The 15,514-nt window shown below is 39.3% G+C and overlaps 1 protein-coding gene across 4 annotated transcripts in view; it reads right to left on the minus strand.

Annotated features, from left to right (window-relative positions):
* The window catches only part of MYRIP (myosin VIIA and Rab interacting protein), a 400,451-nt gene that overhangs the window by 212,156 nt on the left and 172,781 nt on the right, over window positions 1–15,514 (minus strand). The gene's annotated exons all lie outside the window — the stretch shown is intronic.

A 15,514-nucleotide genomic window follows, 5' to 3' on the forward strand; every position in this document is an offset into this window, starting at 1 on the left:
CTAAAAGAACAGATAAAAAGATGTATTTATTAGCACATATGTATTCAGAAATTGGTTTAAGATTCAGTATATAAATCACTGTAAACAAAACTTGGTACGTTTCTAAAAAGCCCATAGTACTGTGTTATTCATCTTCCTATCTGCCATTTCCACCTCTCAAATTCATAACTCAAAGTGAAAACAGTCCATTTTGCGAAAACCTTACAAACCAATTCTAAAGTTAAAGTATAATAGGAATGCAATTACAGTGATATAAAAGGTATATTTTCCAAACCTACACAGACCTTGGTATTAAACGGAGTTCTGCATGCATGAGATGTTTTGAATATTTAACACCACAGACCTACTTAGCCACTGGTGATATTGATCCATCTCGGAATAGCTGAAGAATACAGTATTGCTTAGTTACGCCAGATAGGCAGATCAAACATAAGAAGAATGTCTATGCAGTTCCAAAGGAGAGGCTTATTTTATTTAAGACATTTGTTTTCCAGGAGGAATTATTTATTTCTGTGACTGTCCAGGAGAAATAAATATCACAGTTCAAACAGACATGAGACCATCACTTCAGGGACAAGTTAAGGGAATACAATTTGTGAATAAACTGGACCAAATTAATTCCTGGGGTAACTCCACAAACTCAGTAGTTATGCTAGGGATGAATTTGGCTCATGATGTTTAAAAGCGTGAGCAGACTGTATTTAAAAATGGGGAAATGTAAAGGGAGGAAAACCATTTGTAGTAGTAAAGAGGTAAACTGTGGTTAATCATTACACTGCCACACAAAAGGGAAGGGAGAAAGGAAGCCCCTTCCACCCCCGCATTGTCTTTTCCAATTTGTGATTCATTTGTATGAACCTTTAATGTAAAGGAGGCAAAGGTATCCACAATGTCTACCATCAAATCTAACTCTGCCACAGAACTTTGTTTTAGACATGTGTATTTTAGGAAATAGAAATGTACACTCATATTGTCAGACTAAAAGTTAATTAATTAATTCTTCTGATTGAACCAAAAGGCCTTGTTGTGACAGTTTATGTAAAAAAACTAAGTATTTAACTTCAGTCACTGCTTTCTGGCATGTCATCCTACACAAAAGCCGGTTTAGGAACATAGGTCTAATTCTCTCGATTAAATTTTGATTGATGGTCCCCGTCCTCTTTTCTTTTTTATACTGTGTCAAAAACATTAATTATAGCTGCCATGCTTAAATTTGTTTTTAAATGTCCTAAAGGAATTTAGCCAGCTTCATAAAAAAGAGGCCAGGTTTGCAGCTTGAGTATTTAATACTAAGATTTATGATCTGTTACAGTAGGTATCTTGGTGTTCTGAAGATATGTATTGCAAATCAGATTATACAAATTATAGGTACCTGTAATTTGGAAATCGATTGAATACGGTCATAACAACACACTTGTGATGAGCTAGCGCTAGAGCAGTCGTTCCCAAACTTTAACAACCTGTGAACCCCTTTCACTAAAATGTCAAGTCTCGCGAACCCCCTGCTAAAATGAATATTTCCAGGGATTCTCTCCTTTACCAGAGTATGAATTATAAAAGCAGTGATCTTGGAAATATAAAATCTGTTTTATGACATTATTATACATTATTTATTATTATTTGTCATTTCAGTATTTTTATTACATTATGAAAACGGCAACACTCTTCCAAGATCTCACTTTCGTAGCGTGGATCACTTTGAATAAGCCTGTTATAAGACAAGGTTCCTGTGTTTTTTCAAGGAGTATCAGATGTGAAACAGCGTGAAGGTATTTAAGAAGCCATTTCAAAGAGTTCCTCTTACACAAGCATTCAGGTCTTGAGCAGTCCAGGAAAAAACGCACATTACAACAAAGCCTAAACTTGCTCTTCATAATAATTTTAAAAACAATACAAGCTGCCTATTTAATTTTAAAAACAGCAAAAAATATCCACCTCCCTTTCCATTTCTTATAAGGAGTCTTGAAGTTTAAAACTCCTCACTGTGATAGATATGCTTGCTTGATCTGCTTAGCTCCTGGACGTACAGGGACTGCATGTTGCTGGCCCTGTGCTGCCTGGGGTCCCTAGGGACAGCTCTGTCTGCCATTAGGGAAATTTTTCCCCAAGAACCCCCTGTAACATTTTGCAAACCTCAGTTTGGGAACCACTGCACTAGAGGTAAAAATGAGACGGAGTCAGCATTCCTGGATTTTCTTCCCAAGTCTGCCATTTATTTGCTGACTTTGGACAGAACACTAAGTTCTCTATGCTTCACCTTACCCATCTGTAAAATAGATACAATAATACAGATTGTATCTAAACTCCATAGGTTCTAGGAAGACATTGTATGAAAAATTGGGATCCTTATATGAAAAATACTAGTTCAAAATATGTTGCTTCATTTCACACTAGTTGTCATAACAGTTATCTAGTTTGCTTTATAGGATCCCCCTTCCATGATGATAGCATCTGAGCAACTGATCCAGATATGAATCTGTTCCATCACCAATACAGTTTGCAGGCAATTGAGTTATCATTACTAAGTAAAATTTGCTGTGTGTGCAGTACTATAATCCTTACTGTTAGGGGTCACCAGCCCGAAAAGGCTGAGAACCACTGCTCTAGCTGAGAGGTTCTCAAGCTATTTACTACTGTGGGCCGCATATCTAGGCTGCATTCAATACTACCCTGTATGGGCCCGAGGATGTCACATGGGCTGCAGCTCTGTGCTGATTGGGCCGCAGGTTGAGAACCATTGCTCTAGCTCAGTCAGAAGTTCTGAGCTTGATGCAGGAATCACCTGGCCTGGGTTAAACAACTGATCAGACTAAATGATCCCTCCTGACCGTAAAATCTATGAATCGCTGTAGATGTTGAAATCTAGACTAGACAAAGCAATTATGAAGGGAACAATCATCCAAACAATCGTGTAGAGGAACAGACCAAAGTGACCTACTCTTTATTTTGCTTCTCTAATCTCTAGAAGCGTGTGATAAGTATGGACTATGCATCAGCTTATATGGCTTCTTCTCTAAACAAATGACTAAGAGTGTACACAACTGAACACAGTCACATGTAGTGAAAATAGTGCAAGACGCCTGTTACATACTGGGAGCAGCCAGCCCCTACTGCTTGCGTTGCCACGACTTCACTATTTTAGTGCACTAGTTCAATTAGTCTCCTCGAGCTTGGAATTACTTCACCGGCTCAAAGAGTAGACACTCCCTAAGCTAAAAGGGAGCAAAGGCTTACAGAAGATGTGTATATGGGGATAGAAAGGAAATGCACAGAGGAATCAAGAGTCTTTAGAACTTTGTAGGAAACTCTGGGTCTGCCCTATCTTGTTGCTTTGCCTAGACTTTGCTCCCTATGCTGTCCTAGCTAGCCAGACAACAGCTCCTGCTACTGAGAACATGAAGCAAAGGAACCCTACAGGCTCAGAAACCAGAAAGCAAATAAAAATTGCTCACTATTTATTTATTTTTTCAACTTTATGATTTTTCAGGCATGGCTCATGGTATTTGAATGCTTGGGCTTGGCAATACTACTGGTATCTTCTCCTTCATTGTTGAGGTGCTACTCTCACTAAATCACCGTCAAGCACCAATGCAGCCAATAGGTTGCATTGTCCAGAATATGGAAACTGTTCAGCTGTTAAAAGTTTATTGAAAAGACGGTACAGAGGGAAGCAAAGGAGTCTATTAGAGAATGAGGGATCACCAACACCACTTCAGGAATGGAATGACACTGGAGGGCCTGATGACCAGTACTTTGAATTAGGCCATTTCCACTGCTCAGTCATGAAATAAATAGGACAACAAGGTAGAGAATAAAAGGCAATCCTGGCACTCACTCTCACAGCTAACAGGCAAGCTCCAGCAGGAAAAGGCAAACTGGTTCCGAAGATCCAATAACTTTCATGAGTGTTAAACAGTTTTGAGTTTTATCCAAACCTTACTATACATCACATTATATGCCATAACCTAGTAATGAGAGTATGTAACCCAGTGTAAATTATTACTGTAGTATAAAACTGGGCAGCAGATCCAAACTTTTTCTAGGTCTTTTATTCCAGTTGTTTTTATTGCTAGAAAAGAACATTGTACAGAAACTTTTTGAAAAGGGAAAAGCCAACATTTTATCTCAGGGGCTTAGATGGCCTTTGTCTTAATTTGGTCCCTGCCTCATGTACCTCCAGAGGCAGGCTGCAGCATGACAAGTGCACCTGCCTCAGTTTCTTCTTTAGTCACCTATGCAAAGAAATGTCTCAATGATAAATTCAAATGCTTCTATTCAAATAAAGTACCACAGCCCCCTCATAGTAAAAACAGCTCCTCAAACTCTCCAAAATAAAACAAGATTACAAAGCAGCTGCTTTTCAATCCCATTCAAAGGTCACCATTCCCAGGTCACCCACCCAAGGGAGTCATTAACCATTCAATCGCTGTTCCTCTAGCTCTGTTTCGGGGCCCCCTTCTCCACATCTTTTACACAAGAGTTCCAAGACCTGCTTCTCTCCCACGAGCATTCTCCTATAGTCCCAAGTCAGGTCTCCCGCAAGAGGATTCTCTGCACTGTTTCACTTCCCCAGACCTTCTTGGCTGTAAGTCCTACCTTGCTCAGTGGAACTTTCTTCCAGGACCAAGTCCTTGTTCCTGGGCTCCTCCCACAGCACTCCATTCGGGTCTTCTACCCATGGACTTCCTGCAGTGTTACACTCTCCAGGTCTCTGACTGTGAGCACTACCGCTGTTCCCAGGGACCTCCCTCCAGTGTCAACCCCTTGCTTATGGTCCCAGCTTGCACTGACTATGCTGGCTCTCCTCTTCTTCCAAAGGGTAACTGGACAAGTCTTCCTGTAACTTGGCAGGGTTCTCCAGCTCTAGACACTTCTCTCAACCGTTTTCCTCAGAATTAATCACTAGCAGCTCATGATTACTGCTCTCTTTCTGGCTTCCTGCGGCTCTTTACCTTGGGCATGTTTCTGCTGCTCCTTTGGTCTCTCTTCTATGCTCAGGTAGCTCTGTACTGAATGATTACAACAGATATGAATACTGCAGTAACTATGCATGCAAACACACACAAATTGGGGGGCACAGAATGTATTCTGGGGGGGCGTGAGAAGACAGAGTGGAGAGTGCTGGCCGCTGGCCATGTGCCCACCTCTGAAGGCAGTGCTGCTGCCAGCAGTAGCGCAAAAGTAAGGGTGGCACGGTACAGTATTGTCACCCTTACTTCTGCACTGCTGCTGGTGGCGATGCTGTCTGCAGAGCTGGCCAGCTGAAGAGTGGGGGGGTTTCGAGCCTGTAGATAATGAGTATTTGCCTTTTCTAAGATTAAGAGAAGAACAAATATAAATGCCTGGTTCAAGAATATAAAACAAGCATTTACTATGACATTTTGGGGATTGAAAGTATCCTGTATACTACTTCTCCATAAAGGGCATGTAGAAATCATGCCCAGGGCTGAGTAAATTCATATCATGAGACTGGTAAGTACTGTACACTTAACAACAGAAATTATTATGCTAAAACCTTACTGAGATACTGATTTTTTTAAAGCACTATCTGTATACAAATGTACCATGGATACAATCTCTCTTTTTTTTAAAATCCAACCTAGTGAAAACATTGGATTTTGTTCATTCACACATGCTCCTGATAATGGGAAGTGTAGGTACACCAAAGGCCTTTGTATCTTTTATTAAACATCATAAAATAAATGTAATGAAGGCCAGTGGAAACTCACTGCTAATTGTTGCTGAACCAATTACACTGCTGATGGGCACTGTGAATGTGAGCATGCCTAACACGTGCCATGTTCTTAAAAATGCATAGCAGGCAATGCAATTGCTAAGGGAAAGAATAGATTCAGCCAGTACCAAGATCAGAAGTGAACATACCACATGCCCAACATCAATCCCATGCTAACTGCGCTAGTCTCTAACCTAAGCTGATAACAATTTCATGGCCGGGGAAGCAGTTTCACCAAATGAATGATTCACGCTTTTTCACTTTATAGACACTGTATCAGTTGGGGTTTTTTTCCCAGTTGCTGGTACAGCCATCAGATTAGTGTTTATAAATAATCAATTGGAAATGAGCGACACGTCAGACTGTAATTAGATGATAAATAATACATTGATATTATTTTAAATTCCTTCCTCCTATGTAAGCTTGTAAATTGTTAAAGAGACATATTTAGCCTCATTTTCTGCTATCCTGTTGTATAAGAACAGGGGTTCTCAAACTTTGTTGTGTCTGTAGTAGTTTATGCATCCCCTCCTACCACACAAGTACATTTACTGATTATAAATAAAATCAACATGCAACTCTCACTAAATATTAAAAACAGAAAAGCATTAATTCAAAACAGAGCCATTTAAGTATATAGTGCATAGCTCTCCGCCAGGTCAGCTCTGAAGACAGCATCGCCACAAGCAGCAGTGCAGAAGTAAGGGTGACAATACCATACTATGCCACACTTACTTTTGCGCTGCTGCTGGCAGCAGAACTGCCTTCAGAGTTGAGCACATGGCCAGCGCTCTCCACTCTGTCTTCTCACGCCTCCGCAGAATACATTCTGTGCCCCCTAGTTTGTATGAGCAGCACATTTGACTAATGGGTTTTGACTATGTGTAAGTTGATACACATAAAAGAAACAGGAAGTAAATTATAAAGCTATTCTTTGAGGGTTCTCATGAGATCAAAACAAAGCTTGAGTGGTTAATGTAATCACTAGGATTTGAAGCAGAAATCATTGCCCTGTCATTCAAATTTTGCCAGATTACTTTGTATATGTATCAGAGGGATAGTTTGTCTGGATCTGTAAAAGCAGCAAGGAGTCCTGTGGCACCTTATAGACTAACAGACGAATTGGAGCATGAGCTTTCGCGGGTGAATATCCACTTCGTCGGATGAGAGACATGGCAGATAAGGAAAGATTTTGAGATATGACAAAACTTTTGCTAGGAAAGTTTTCTCAGGTCCAGCATCGAATGGCAAGGCAAAACCAGAGAGAGACCATCAATGTCCTGGTGGGCAGGTCACACTCTTGTGCGGTGAGAAACCTGGGTTCAAGTCCCTGCTCCAAATCAGGCAGTGAGAGAGAATGCCTATGGTCCCGGGGTCCCTCCCCTGTGACGTAGCCTACTCTGGTATAAGCCCCTGCACCAAATAGTTAATTATGTACACAAAGTTGAATAGCTCCAACAGGTGAGATTGAGAGAGCCCACCACTGCCCCAGAACAGCTAACATGGTGGTCAGGGCACTCTGGAATGGGGGAGAGCTGGCTTCAAATCCGTGCTTCAAATCAGGCAGAGCAGAAAATCTGAACCCGCCTCCTGTATCCTCGGCGAGTGCATTAACCACTAGGTTGTTGGCTACTCTGGGGTCTCTCACTCTTTTCTTCAAAAACTTTGAAAGTTCTTGGTTTTATCCCGATGTGGAACAGGAAAAAAAAATTCAGACATCTCAAAAATATTTGTGGGACATGAACAATATTTTTTGCCCAGCTCTAACAATAAGGTCACTCAGTATCAGGGAATGCAGTGAACTGCAGTCCATCCTGCGTTCTGAGTTTCCACTCTGTCAAAGCAATAGCTTGGTTTCACCCTCCAAACTCTCCCATCCTCTTGAGATTACATCCACGTCCCTGCAACACATTCCCGGTTCCCTACAAATAACCACAGAGTGACCCAAAGTTTCCAACAGCTTAGCGAGTTCCATGCTGCCCAAAATGCTTCTGCAGAATAATAATAATGCCTGTATAATTACAATGGCCAATGTTAAAACTTCAACATTTGTCAAGAGATACCACACACTTTCCACAGTTCTTTCATTTAAAAGTATAGGGGAAGAGGAGTTAGCTGCCTTTTTTATTTTTTTTAACGGTAACAATTGTACTTGCTTAACTTGCCTTTGAATTTGCTGTAAAACACTATACATATGAAATGCAAACAATTTTATAACAAAACTCACAGAAAATACATAAAGTTACCATACTGTAGAAATCTACTTAAGGCTAAGGAAGATTCAATTTCCAGGCTTCTGCATCACTGCACAGACTTTTGTAGCATGTTTACCAGTTATATTAAATATATTTTAATAGCACTCATAAAAACTCTGGTATTCAAACAATAAATCTGTGTACAGTTCAAAAAAGATTTCTATATGCTTAAAGCCATCCCTTACTTTCCCTTGCCACTTGGTTTATTTCACACAGAAAGGATAATTTGTTTCTTATTTTTGAATGCTCAGTTTTGTTTTTAACATTTATATGTTTTGCTCTGCTGAATGAGCAGCCTAAAATAAGAAAATATGTATATTAAGTGTTCAACCAAATACAGAAGAAGAGGGTTTTAAAACTTCAATTTAAAGCAAGGGGTTTATTTCCTAGATTCATGGTTTTTTATAGGTAGTAGGTCCTTGAGCATCTGCTAAATGGCTCCCATGAGGCGATCTCCACTGGGGTTGGGGAAAGAAAGAAGACCAGAAATGGAGTTGTTTTCTTTTCTAAATTAGATTTCACTACTTTTCAAGGGTTGTGGAAATGTTATGGCTTTGCCTTTACCTTTACAAAATTCCTAAAAATCACTATTACACAACCAGAATTACCGCCCGTGTGAACACACTGTTATTAATTACAAAATGTTCTTTACCTTACATAAAGCTAGAAATAAAAATGAGCTTAAAACCTTACTGTTAAATTACACATTTCTGGCAGAACTCTAAAAATTGTAATATAAGATAGTCAGCATCAAATACTAGTCCAAAAAATCTGCACATAAGAATAACTGCATTATCAGATTAGCCTGGGCTTTAACATCACACTGATAAAAACTGACCATATTTGGTGATTTTTCAGACTGTAATTACAGAACTTCCAGCGCCAGGTTCTCTATTCTGTTTACATTGATTTTGCATCAATGTACCTACCATAACTACATTGAACTCTCATTGAAGTTCTATCAGTTTAAAATGGTACAGAAAATCAGGTCAATAGTATCCAAAGGTATCTAATAATAAACTCATGCAAATTAGGATCCATTCATGGCATTACACCACATTACATTTAACTAAATTCATCCAGAATATGTTTTCGAATTAGATGGGTGTTCAGTACATTAAACTTCAGATAACGTTAAGAGGCAAATTTTCAAAGTCATGCACATGTTTTATGCATGTGCCTCCCAGTGATTTTGAAGGAAGGCTGAAACTCCTAATCTCAACCTACATTTCTGTGTGCCTGAAAAAAAGGAAGTATATGCATCAGGAATGTGCATCTCCATTATTGTTGGCAGGATATATACAAGATTCTGCTTATAATGAATCCATGGCTTCATATACGGAATAGTTAACCTAGCCACAGATGTTTGGACCTGCTGCTCCAAACACACCTGTCTTCAACCACTTTTGCTAAAGGAGAAATTCCACTAGCAATAGTAACAGGGCTTATCGCCTCTTTGTAGATGACCCACTTTATAGCAAGATTTATCATGAGCATTTCAGCTGTAGCAGGCACCATAATCTGCACAGAAAGGGAATATACATAATATTAGCACTAACTGGGACTGATTGTTCCCTCAGAGCCACACAAGAAAGAGATCCTCTGCATGCACTATCCCTTCCCTACTGGAGAAGAAAGTCAGGGGGTCTCAGCTACCTACATGGGAGTATCCGTCCTCCCATTGGCATTGTACAGACTCCACAGAGGCTCTTTCGAGTCCAGGAATACACAAATAGGAAGAGGCAGGTGGTAGGTGGCCTGTAGTGAACACACCCAGTTGTGCATTATTCTTCTCTGAACCCAGCTGAATTTTCAATAGCCCTTTCTGTGATGGAGATCCCTTTTGGTGATAGTCTCTGGTGTAACCACCAGCAGGGTAGTCTTTGTCAGTGAGACTCTGTTGGAACCATACTTCTAAGGAGCAAGGAAGGAGCCTCAGTGTGCACAAAGTCAGGAAGTCTCTACACAGATAGCCTTGGTATCCTTCTAGCTCCCTAGTGTCCTGCTGAGTTTGTGGTCCAGCTCTGCATCCTCTTCTAAGGAAATGGTGAATTCCCCTCCCCAACAAAACATTTGGAGGTAATTCTCCACCAAGGAAAACTTCAGAGATTCCCTATGCCTGTTGGTTTCCCTGCTGTCATTTGCAAGGATTACTAACTAACGTGACATGCACATACTTAGGAAAGCTGCATAAAAGTGACAGTACAGGTCTGTCGCATCTTATGTGCATTTAACATGCGTGATTTCAGCTTTATGCCATCGGCAAAAACAAAAAAAAGAAAAATAACAATTTTAATACTGTACCTATAGTACGGGTGATTCCGTCTGCCATTACACTCAATATAATTTTGACTATACATAATTTTCGCTTTATGCGCTGACTGCGGAATGTAACCACAGTGTAAGATGTGACAGACCTGTATAGTTGAAGCATTCAGATAAAAAATCTTTATTTCTTTATTTAACTTGCCAAATTCTTAGCTCTTCACATTATTAACACTTGTCTTCTCAGATCTCCTTACACCTCATTATTATATATTCCTTTCACATATAATGTCAATAAGCAATTAAAATAGTAGAAACATTCCTATAATAAAAGGCTTTAGATTTAGGTTAATGCAGTTAATGCTAGTGTTGGGGGTTTGAGGCTCTAAAGTACTGTATTTACATGGAATGAGTCTTGGGTCTTCTGCTTAAGTACTTGTGCTATTATAGCAATACAGCAGACACTTTCATCAACTTAAAGAGACTATGCTGAGTGAAAGTGTAGATATTTTCCTGTTCCTTTGCAGAAGTTTGTCTGGTTTGTAATATATGACATGATATTGTTATCAGAAAATGTAACTGTTGTTAATGTCAATATTGTTAATGTAATGTAAATACAGTGGATAGAGCACTGGATTGGGACTCAGGAGATCTGGGTTCTGTTCCTAACTTGGCCAATGGCCTGCTGGGTGACCTTGGGAAAGCCACTTCATCTTCCTGTGTTTCAGTCTGTGCATCTGTAAAATGAGGATAAAAATACTAATCTCCTTTATAAAATGCTTTGAAATCTATGGCTGAAAAGTGTTATGTAAAAGTTAGGTATTATTGCTGATAATGTAAATACTTTGGTTTTACATTCTGTGAATTCAGTTTCACATTACCATCCTTCAAAAATGAATTATTTAAAATATCATTGTGATTCAGTTTTGTAAATTTTTTTTTAAAAGCAATATATTCTGCTATGAACTAACTATAGGGTCCTGGACGAAATCAGGGATGATGTCTGGGATATCAGAAATATTTACTAGACCCAACACAGACAAGTTGCAACCTCCAATTTCTCTACTGTGTTTTCAAATAGTCAAGGATTGGTTTTTTTGAGTGTGTTTGTGTGTGGTTTTAACAGTGTGGAAAAGCAGTCTTGTGGCTATAAGACACCTAGGTAAATCAATAAGGAAAATAAAGAAAAAAATATTTTTAAATTTAGCCCTGAAGTTGGTTGCAAAATTTCTCTTTCGGGAAAAGTGGTAAATCAAAAGTTCGAGTTGGTCTTCACTCAACGTTAAGCAGAACAAAGGAGAAACAGTATTCCAAATCCCTTCTCCTTTAGTTGACTCTTTCTTTAGGGTAGATATAGGGTAAAATAAAAAATAAGCTTCAATTAAACTAAGTCTCTTGGTTTCGTCTTCCTTCAAGGAAAGCACATGGGAAATGCCCAAAAAGGTTTTAAACAATCTCACAAAATTCCATCCATGGGTAGCTGAAGTCCTTCACCATGGCTCTTTGGCTGTTCAGCAGCTCCCAACCTTCAACTGCCAGCTGATCCAGTTTGATTCCCTGGGGAAATGGGTCCAACCTATTTCTAGCATCTTCTGGTTAATCCTTGCATTACTGCATAGAATCCTAGCATGAAATTTCAGAGCTTCCTGACCTTGCCACCTTCCAGACTTTCCCAGGCCTCAAATTACTAGTATACCTTATCACAGACCCATGCTTTGAGCTTCATGATAACCAAATGGGATATTGTTTTCACTATAGCAGGCAAAAGGGATAATTTTTCCATGTGTATCTGGGGGCACACATGGTATCTGGAGTCTAATACATTAGATATTTTGGATAGGTCACTCAATATTTGATGAAGGTTGGGAAAGGTATTCCCCTGATTTCTTTGCTGTCCTGCAGAAGCTTGAGGTTGATTCTACTCTTATTTTTCATTTCCCAAATTAAACTAGAAACATATCAAGAGAGCAGCACAAGTGTGTTGGGAGAATCTTGCTAAGACATTGATTTTAATGATTCCTACTCTAGGCTTAGCTGTAGAACTATCCAGATGTTGTGTTATTTTAATCAGCCTTTCATAGAGTGGTGCAGAAGTACAGTCAATTGTGTTTAGGGCCTACTTCTGCCCTTAGATACATTTTAAATCAAGTCATGTAAACATATCAAAGGAGAATAATTGGTTTGAAAAAATTAGATAAGCAGTACGGAAATTAAACTAATACAATATAGGACATTAAGTTCTCAAAATGAACAGAACATGAAAGAAATAATTTTATACAGCATTACAGTAAATTCTATTATCTATTAGATTCCAGTCTTCCTTGGAAATGTGCACTTTCAGGATTGCCTCATCAAGTATTTTCAGCCACTGTCTATGATTTGCCATTTGTAGTGCTTTCTTTTCCACCTTTATGTTGAAGTAGAACTTCACTCTGAGCAAGCGATGGTCACTAACAGCGTTGAACAATGGCACTACTGAAATGTCTTGTACGATGTGCCGCTTATTGATCAGAATATAGCCCATCTAGTTCTTGTTCTTCACACTGGGCACGATCTATGTCCACTTTTTCTTGGCCTTTTTCTTAAATCAGGTGTTACCAATGAACATTTCTTTGGTCTTCACTAGAGTTGCCAGTCGCTCTCCTCATGAATTCTGTTCGCTGATGCCATACCTTCCAATTAACTTTTCCCCTTCTTTCCCTCTCCCGACGTTGGCGTTGACGCCTCCCATCACAATCATATATGTGGATTTTTCAGTGAGGGTTTCCTCAAGCTCCTGATAGAATTTTTTCACATTATCATCTTCACTGGTGCTTGTGGAAGTGTAGATAATCTTGGATAATCTTTAGGGTGCTATTCTTGTTCAGTTGGCGGTACAGCACTCTGATTGTAAGGACCTGAACTTGCAGGAGATGATTTCTGAAGATCATTCCTTGATGACAAACCAATTCCTCCAACAGTTTTTTTGCCTTCTCCTTTTCCCAACATGAGGATGCTTCCGTCTCTCCACTTCACTTCCATCTCCTTTTTTCATCACGTTTCACAGAGACCAAGGACATTGCAGGCTGTCCTTGCCTTCTCCTCCATTAGATGGTTGATAGAGTCATCCCTTGTCAGTGTCCTGCAGTTGTAGGTAAAGAGAGGGCAGTCCTTGAGATTCTTAGCAGCTTCTCATCAATCGAACTCCACACCACCGCCATATAATGGATCGAGGGACATGCAAGGAACTGGGACCTATTTATTTGTGTTGTTTTAGCCATTTCTTCAGCCATCCACTGGCTAAGCTGTCCATGGCACATTTATCTCCTCAATATAGCTAGCACCCAATCTCAAGAAGGACAACTGTCTCCTCCCTGGGTTGGCAGTCTGACACCTTAATAGCATGGTAAGACCTACTGAAGAATATACTCTGCTATCATCACTGTCAGACAAACCAGGGTCACCGCTGCCCCACTTTGAGGCATTGAGGTAGGATTTTGCAAAATGATGGCAACAAACTTGAGTACTCCCTCCTCTGCAAGCTGATAAGATGACTAAAGGAAGTACTGAAACGAAAGGCTCTTAAAGACGGCTGACGATCACAGAAGCCTCAAAAAATGCAAACGGGAACTGACGTTGTACAGGTCGACAATAACGGCGCTGAAGAACAAGGACGGAAAAGCAGTAATTGACAGGACAGGGATGGAAGTAGTTTGCAAAGATTTCTACACCGAACTGTTCGCATCTCAAATAAATGTCCCATTACCAACACTTCAACACACCAACGAGCACGTACTCCTAGTCCTCGTCAGCGAAGCTTGACATGCAATTTACCAAAGGAAGGAAGGAAAGTTCCAAGCAAAAAAAAAAAAAAAGGACTGACAATCAAAATAAGAGCCAGAGGCCATGACCTCTGGAAAGCCCTTGCTCAGAGCAGTTTGTATCTCATTTGATGCCTCTAATAAGGCAAAAACAAGAACAGGTCTCCCTTTAAATTGTCTTAAATATGCTTTAAAAATCTGGAGGCACAAGCTGCTGAGGATAGATTCTTTGGCTTGTTCCACGTCTGGGGTGATGTTTTCAACTTAAAGAACATCTCCATTTGGGTATTTTTATTGCAGAAGAGACCATTCAAAAATATATTAAATTATCCTGTGTTTACTTCTGGCTCTCCAAACCTTCTCTCCCCCAATAAAAGAGACCTCATTTTGAAAGATAACAGATAGTCTTTTCTTCTTATTCTTGGGATAGACAAGGGAAAAGTCAAAGTCTTTTATTTTTAAAAGTGGTTATTACTATATATTTTTCCTGGGAGATAATGGGAGCCCTAGAGACAAAATGTTCTTTCTTTGCTTATCTTCCATATTCAGGGACAAGCGACATGACAAGGATCCTCTCATGTGAGGATGACCGAATGCGGCTTTGAACTGGCTACAGGGGGTGCTGTAGAACAGTTCATTCCACTCCCTCCTCTACAAGTTGAACACCTATGTTGTTGTCATGATGCCATTTTGTAAGCACCAAAATTTTATAAATTTATTCCTCTGAATCTGCTACAAATGTAGAAAATGATAATTTTAAAATTATTTTTCTATAATGTCAAGCCTTTGCAGTATTTTAATGTACAATCTGGCTCTAGAACAAGTATCCTGGGAAAATATTAGCTAAAGTAAGCTTAGCAATATATCACATATCGGGATGCCAAAAGTAAACCACAACAACAAAATGTGACCCATAAGCACGCTCTCCCCATAAATGCATGCTAAAGATGTGATTGATCAACTGCAGGCTGCTGGCATATTTGAATCACCAGCAATTTCTGTTGGTCAAGGAGAAAGAAAGTACAAATAAATACTCACATGGTGAGGTGCTTTTTTTTAATGATGAAAAATGCTATCTAAGAGCAAGGTATTATTATTATTACAGAATATGTTCATTTGTAGACAAATTAAGTACTGAGGCTTCCTAATATGTGCCTATGTGGCTCTTGGTTTCAAAGTCAAACATCTGTGAAAAATGCATAAACCATGCACAAGAAGAAGAAACATTTCAACATTATAAAACACAAAAATACTCTGAAAACCTTGACTGACAGCAGGCTATTTTTAAATCAGGAGAAACAATTCCACACATTCTTGCCTAAAGCAAATAACCAATTATATATAACATTTTTGAGAGCTATAAAAAACAAACTGATTCTTAGCAACAAGGATTCTTCCTTTGAGCAAGAAGGGAAGAGTTTAAAGAAATTCAATGCACAGATTTATATATGTACAAACCA

The sequence above is a fragment of the Gopherus evgoodei genome, chromosome 2 (assembly GCF_007399415.2).
Source record: "Gopherus evgoodei ecotype Sinaloan lineage chromosome 2, rGopEvg1_v1.p, whole genome shotgun sequence".
Taxonomy (NCBI): Eukaryota; Metazoa; Chordata; order Testudines; family Testudinidae; genus Gopherus; species Gopherus evgoodei.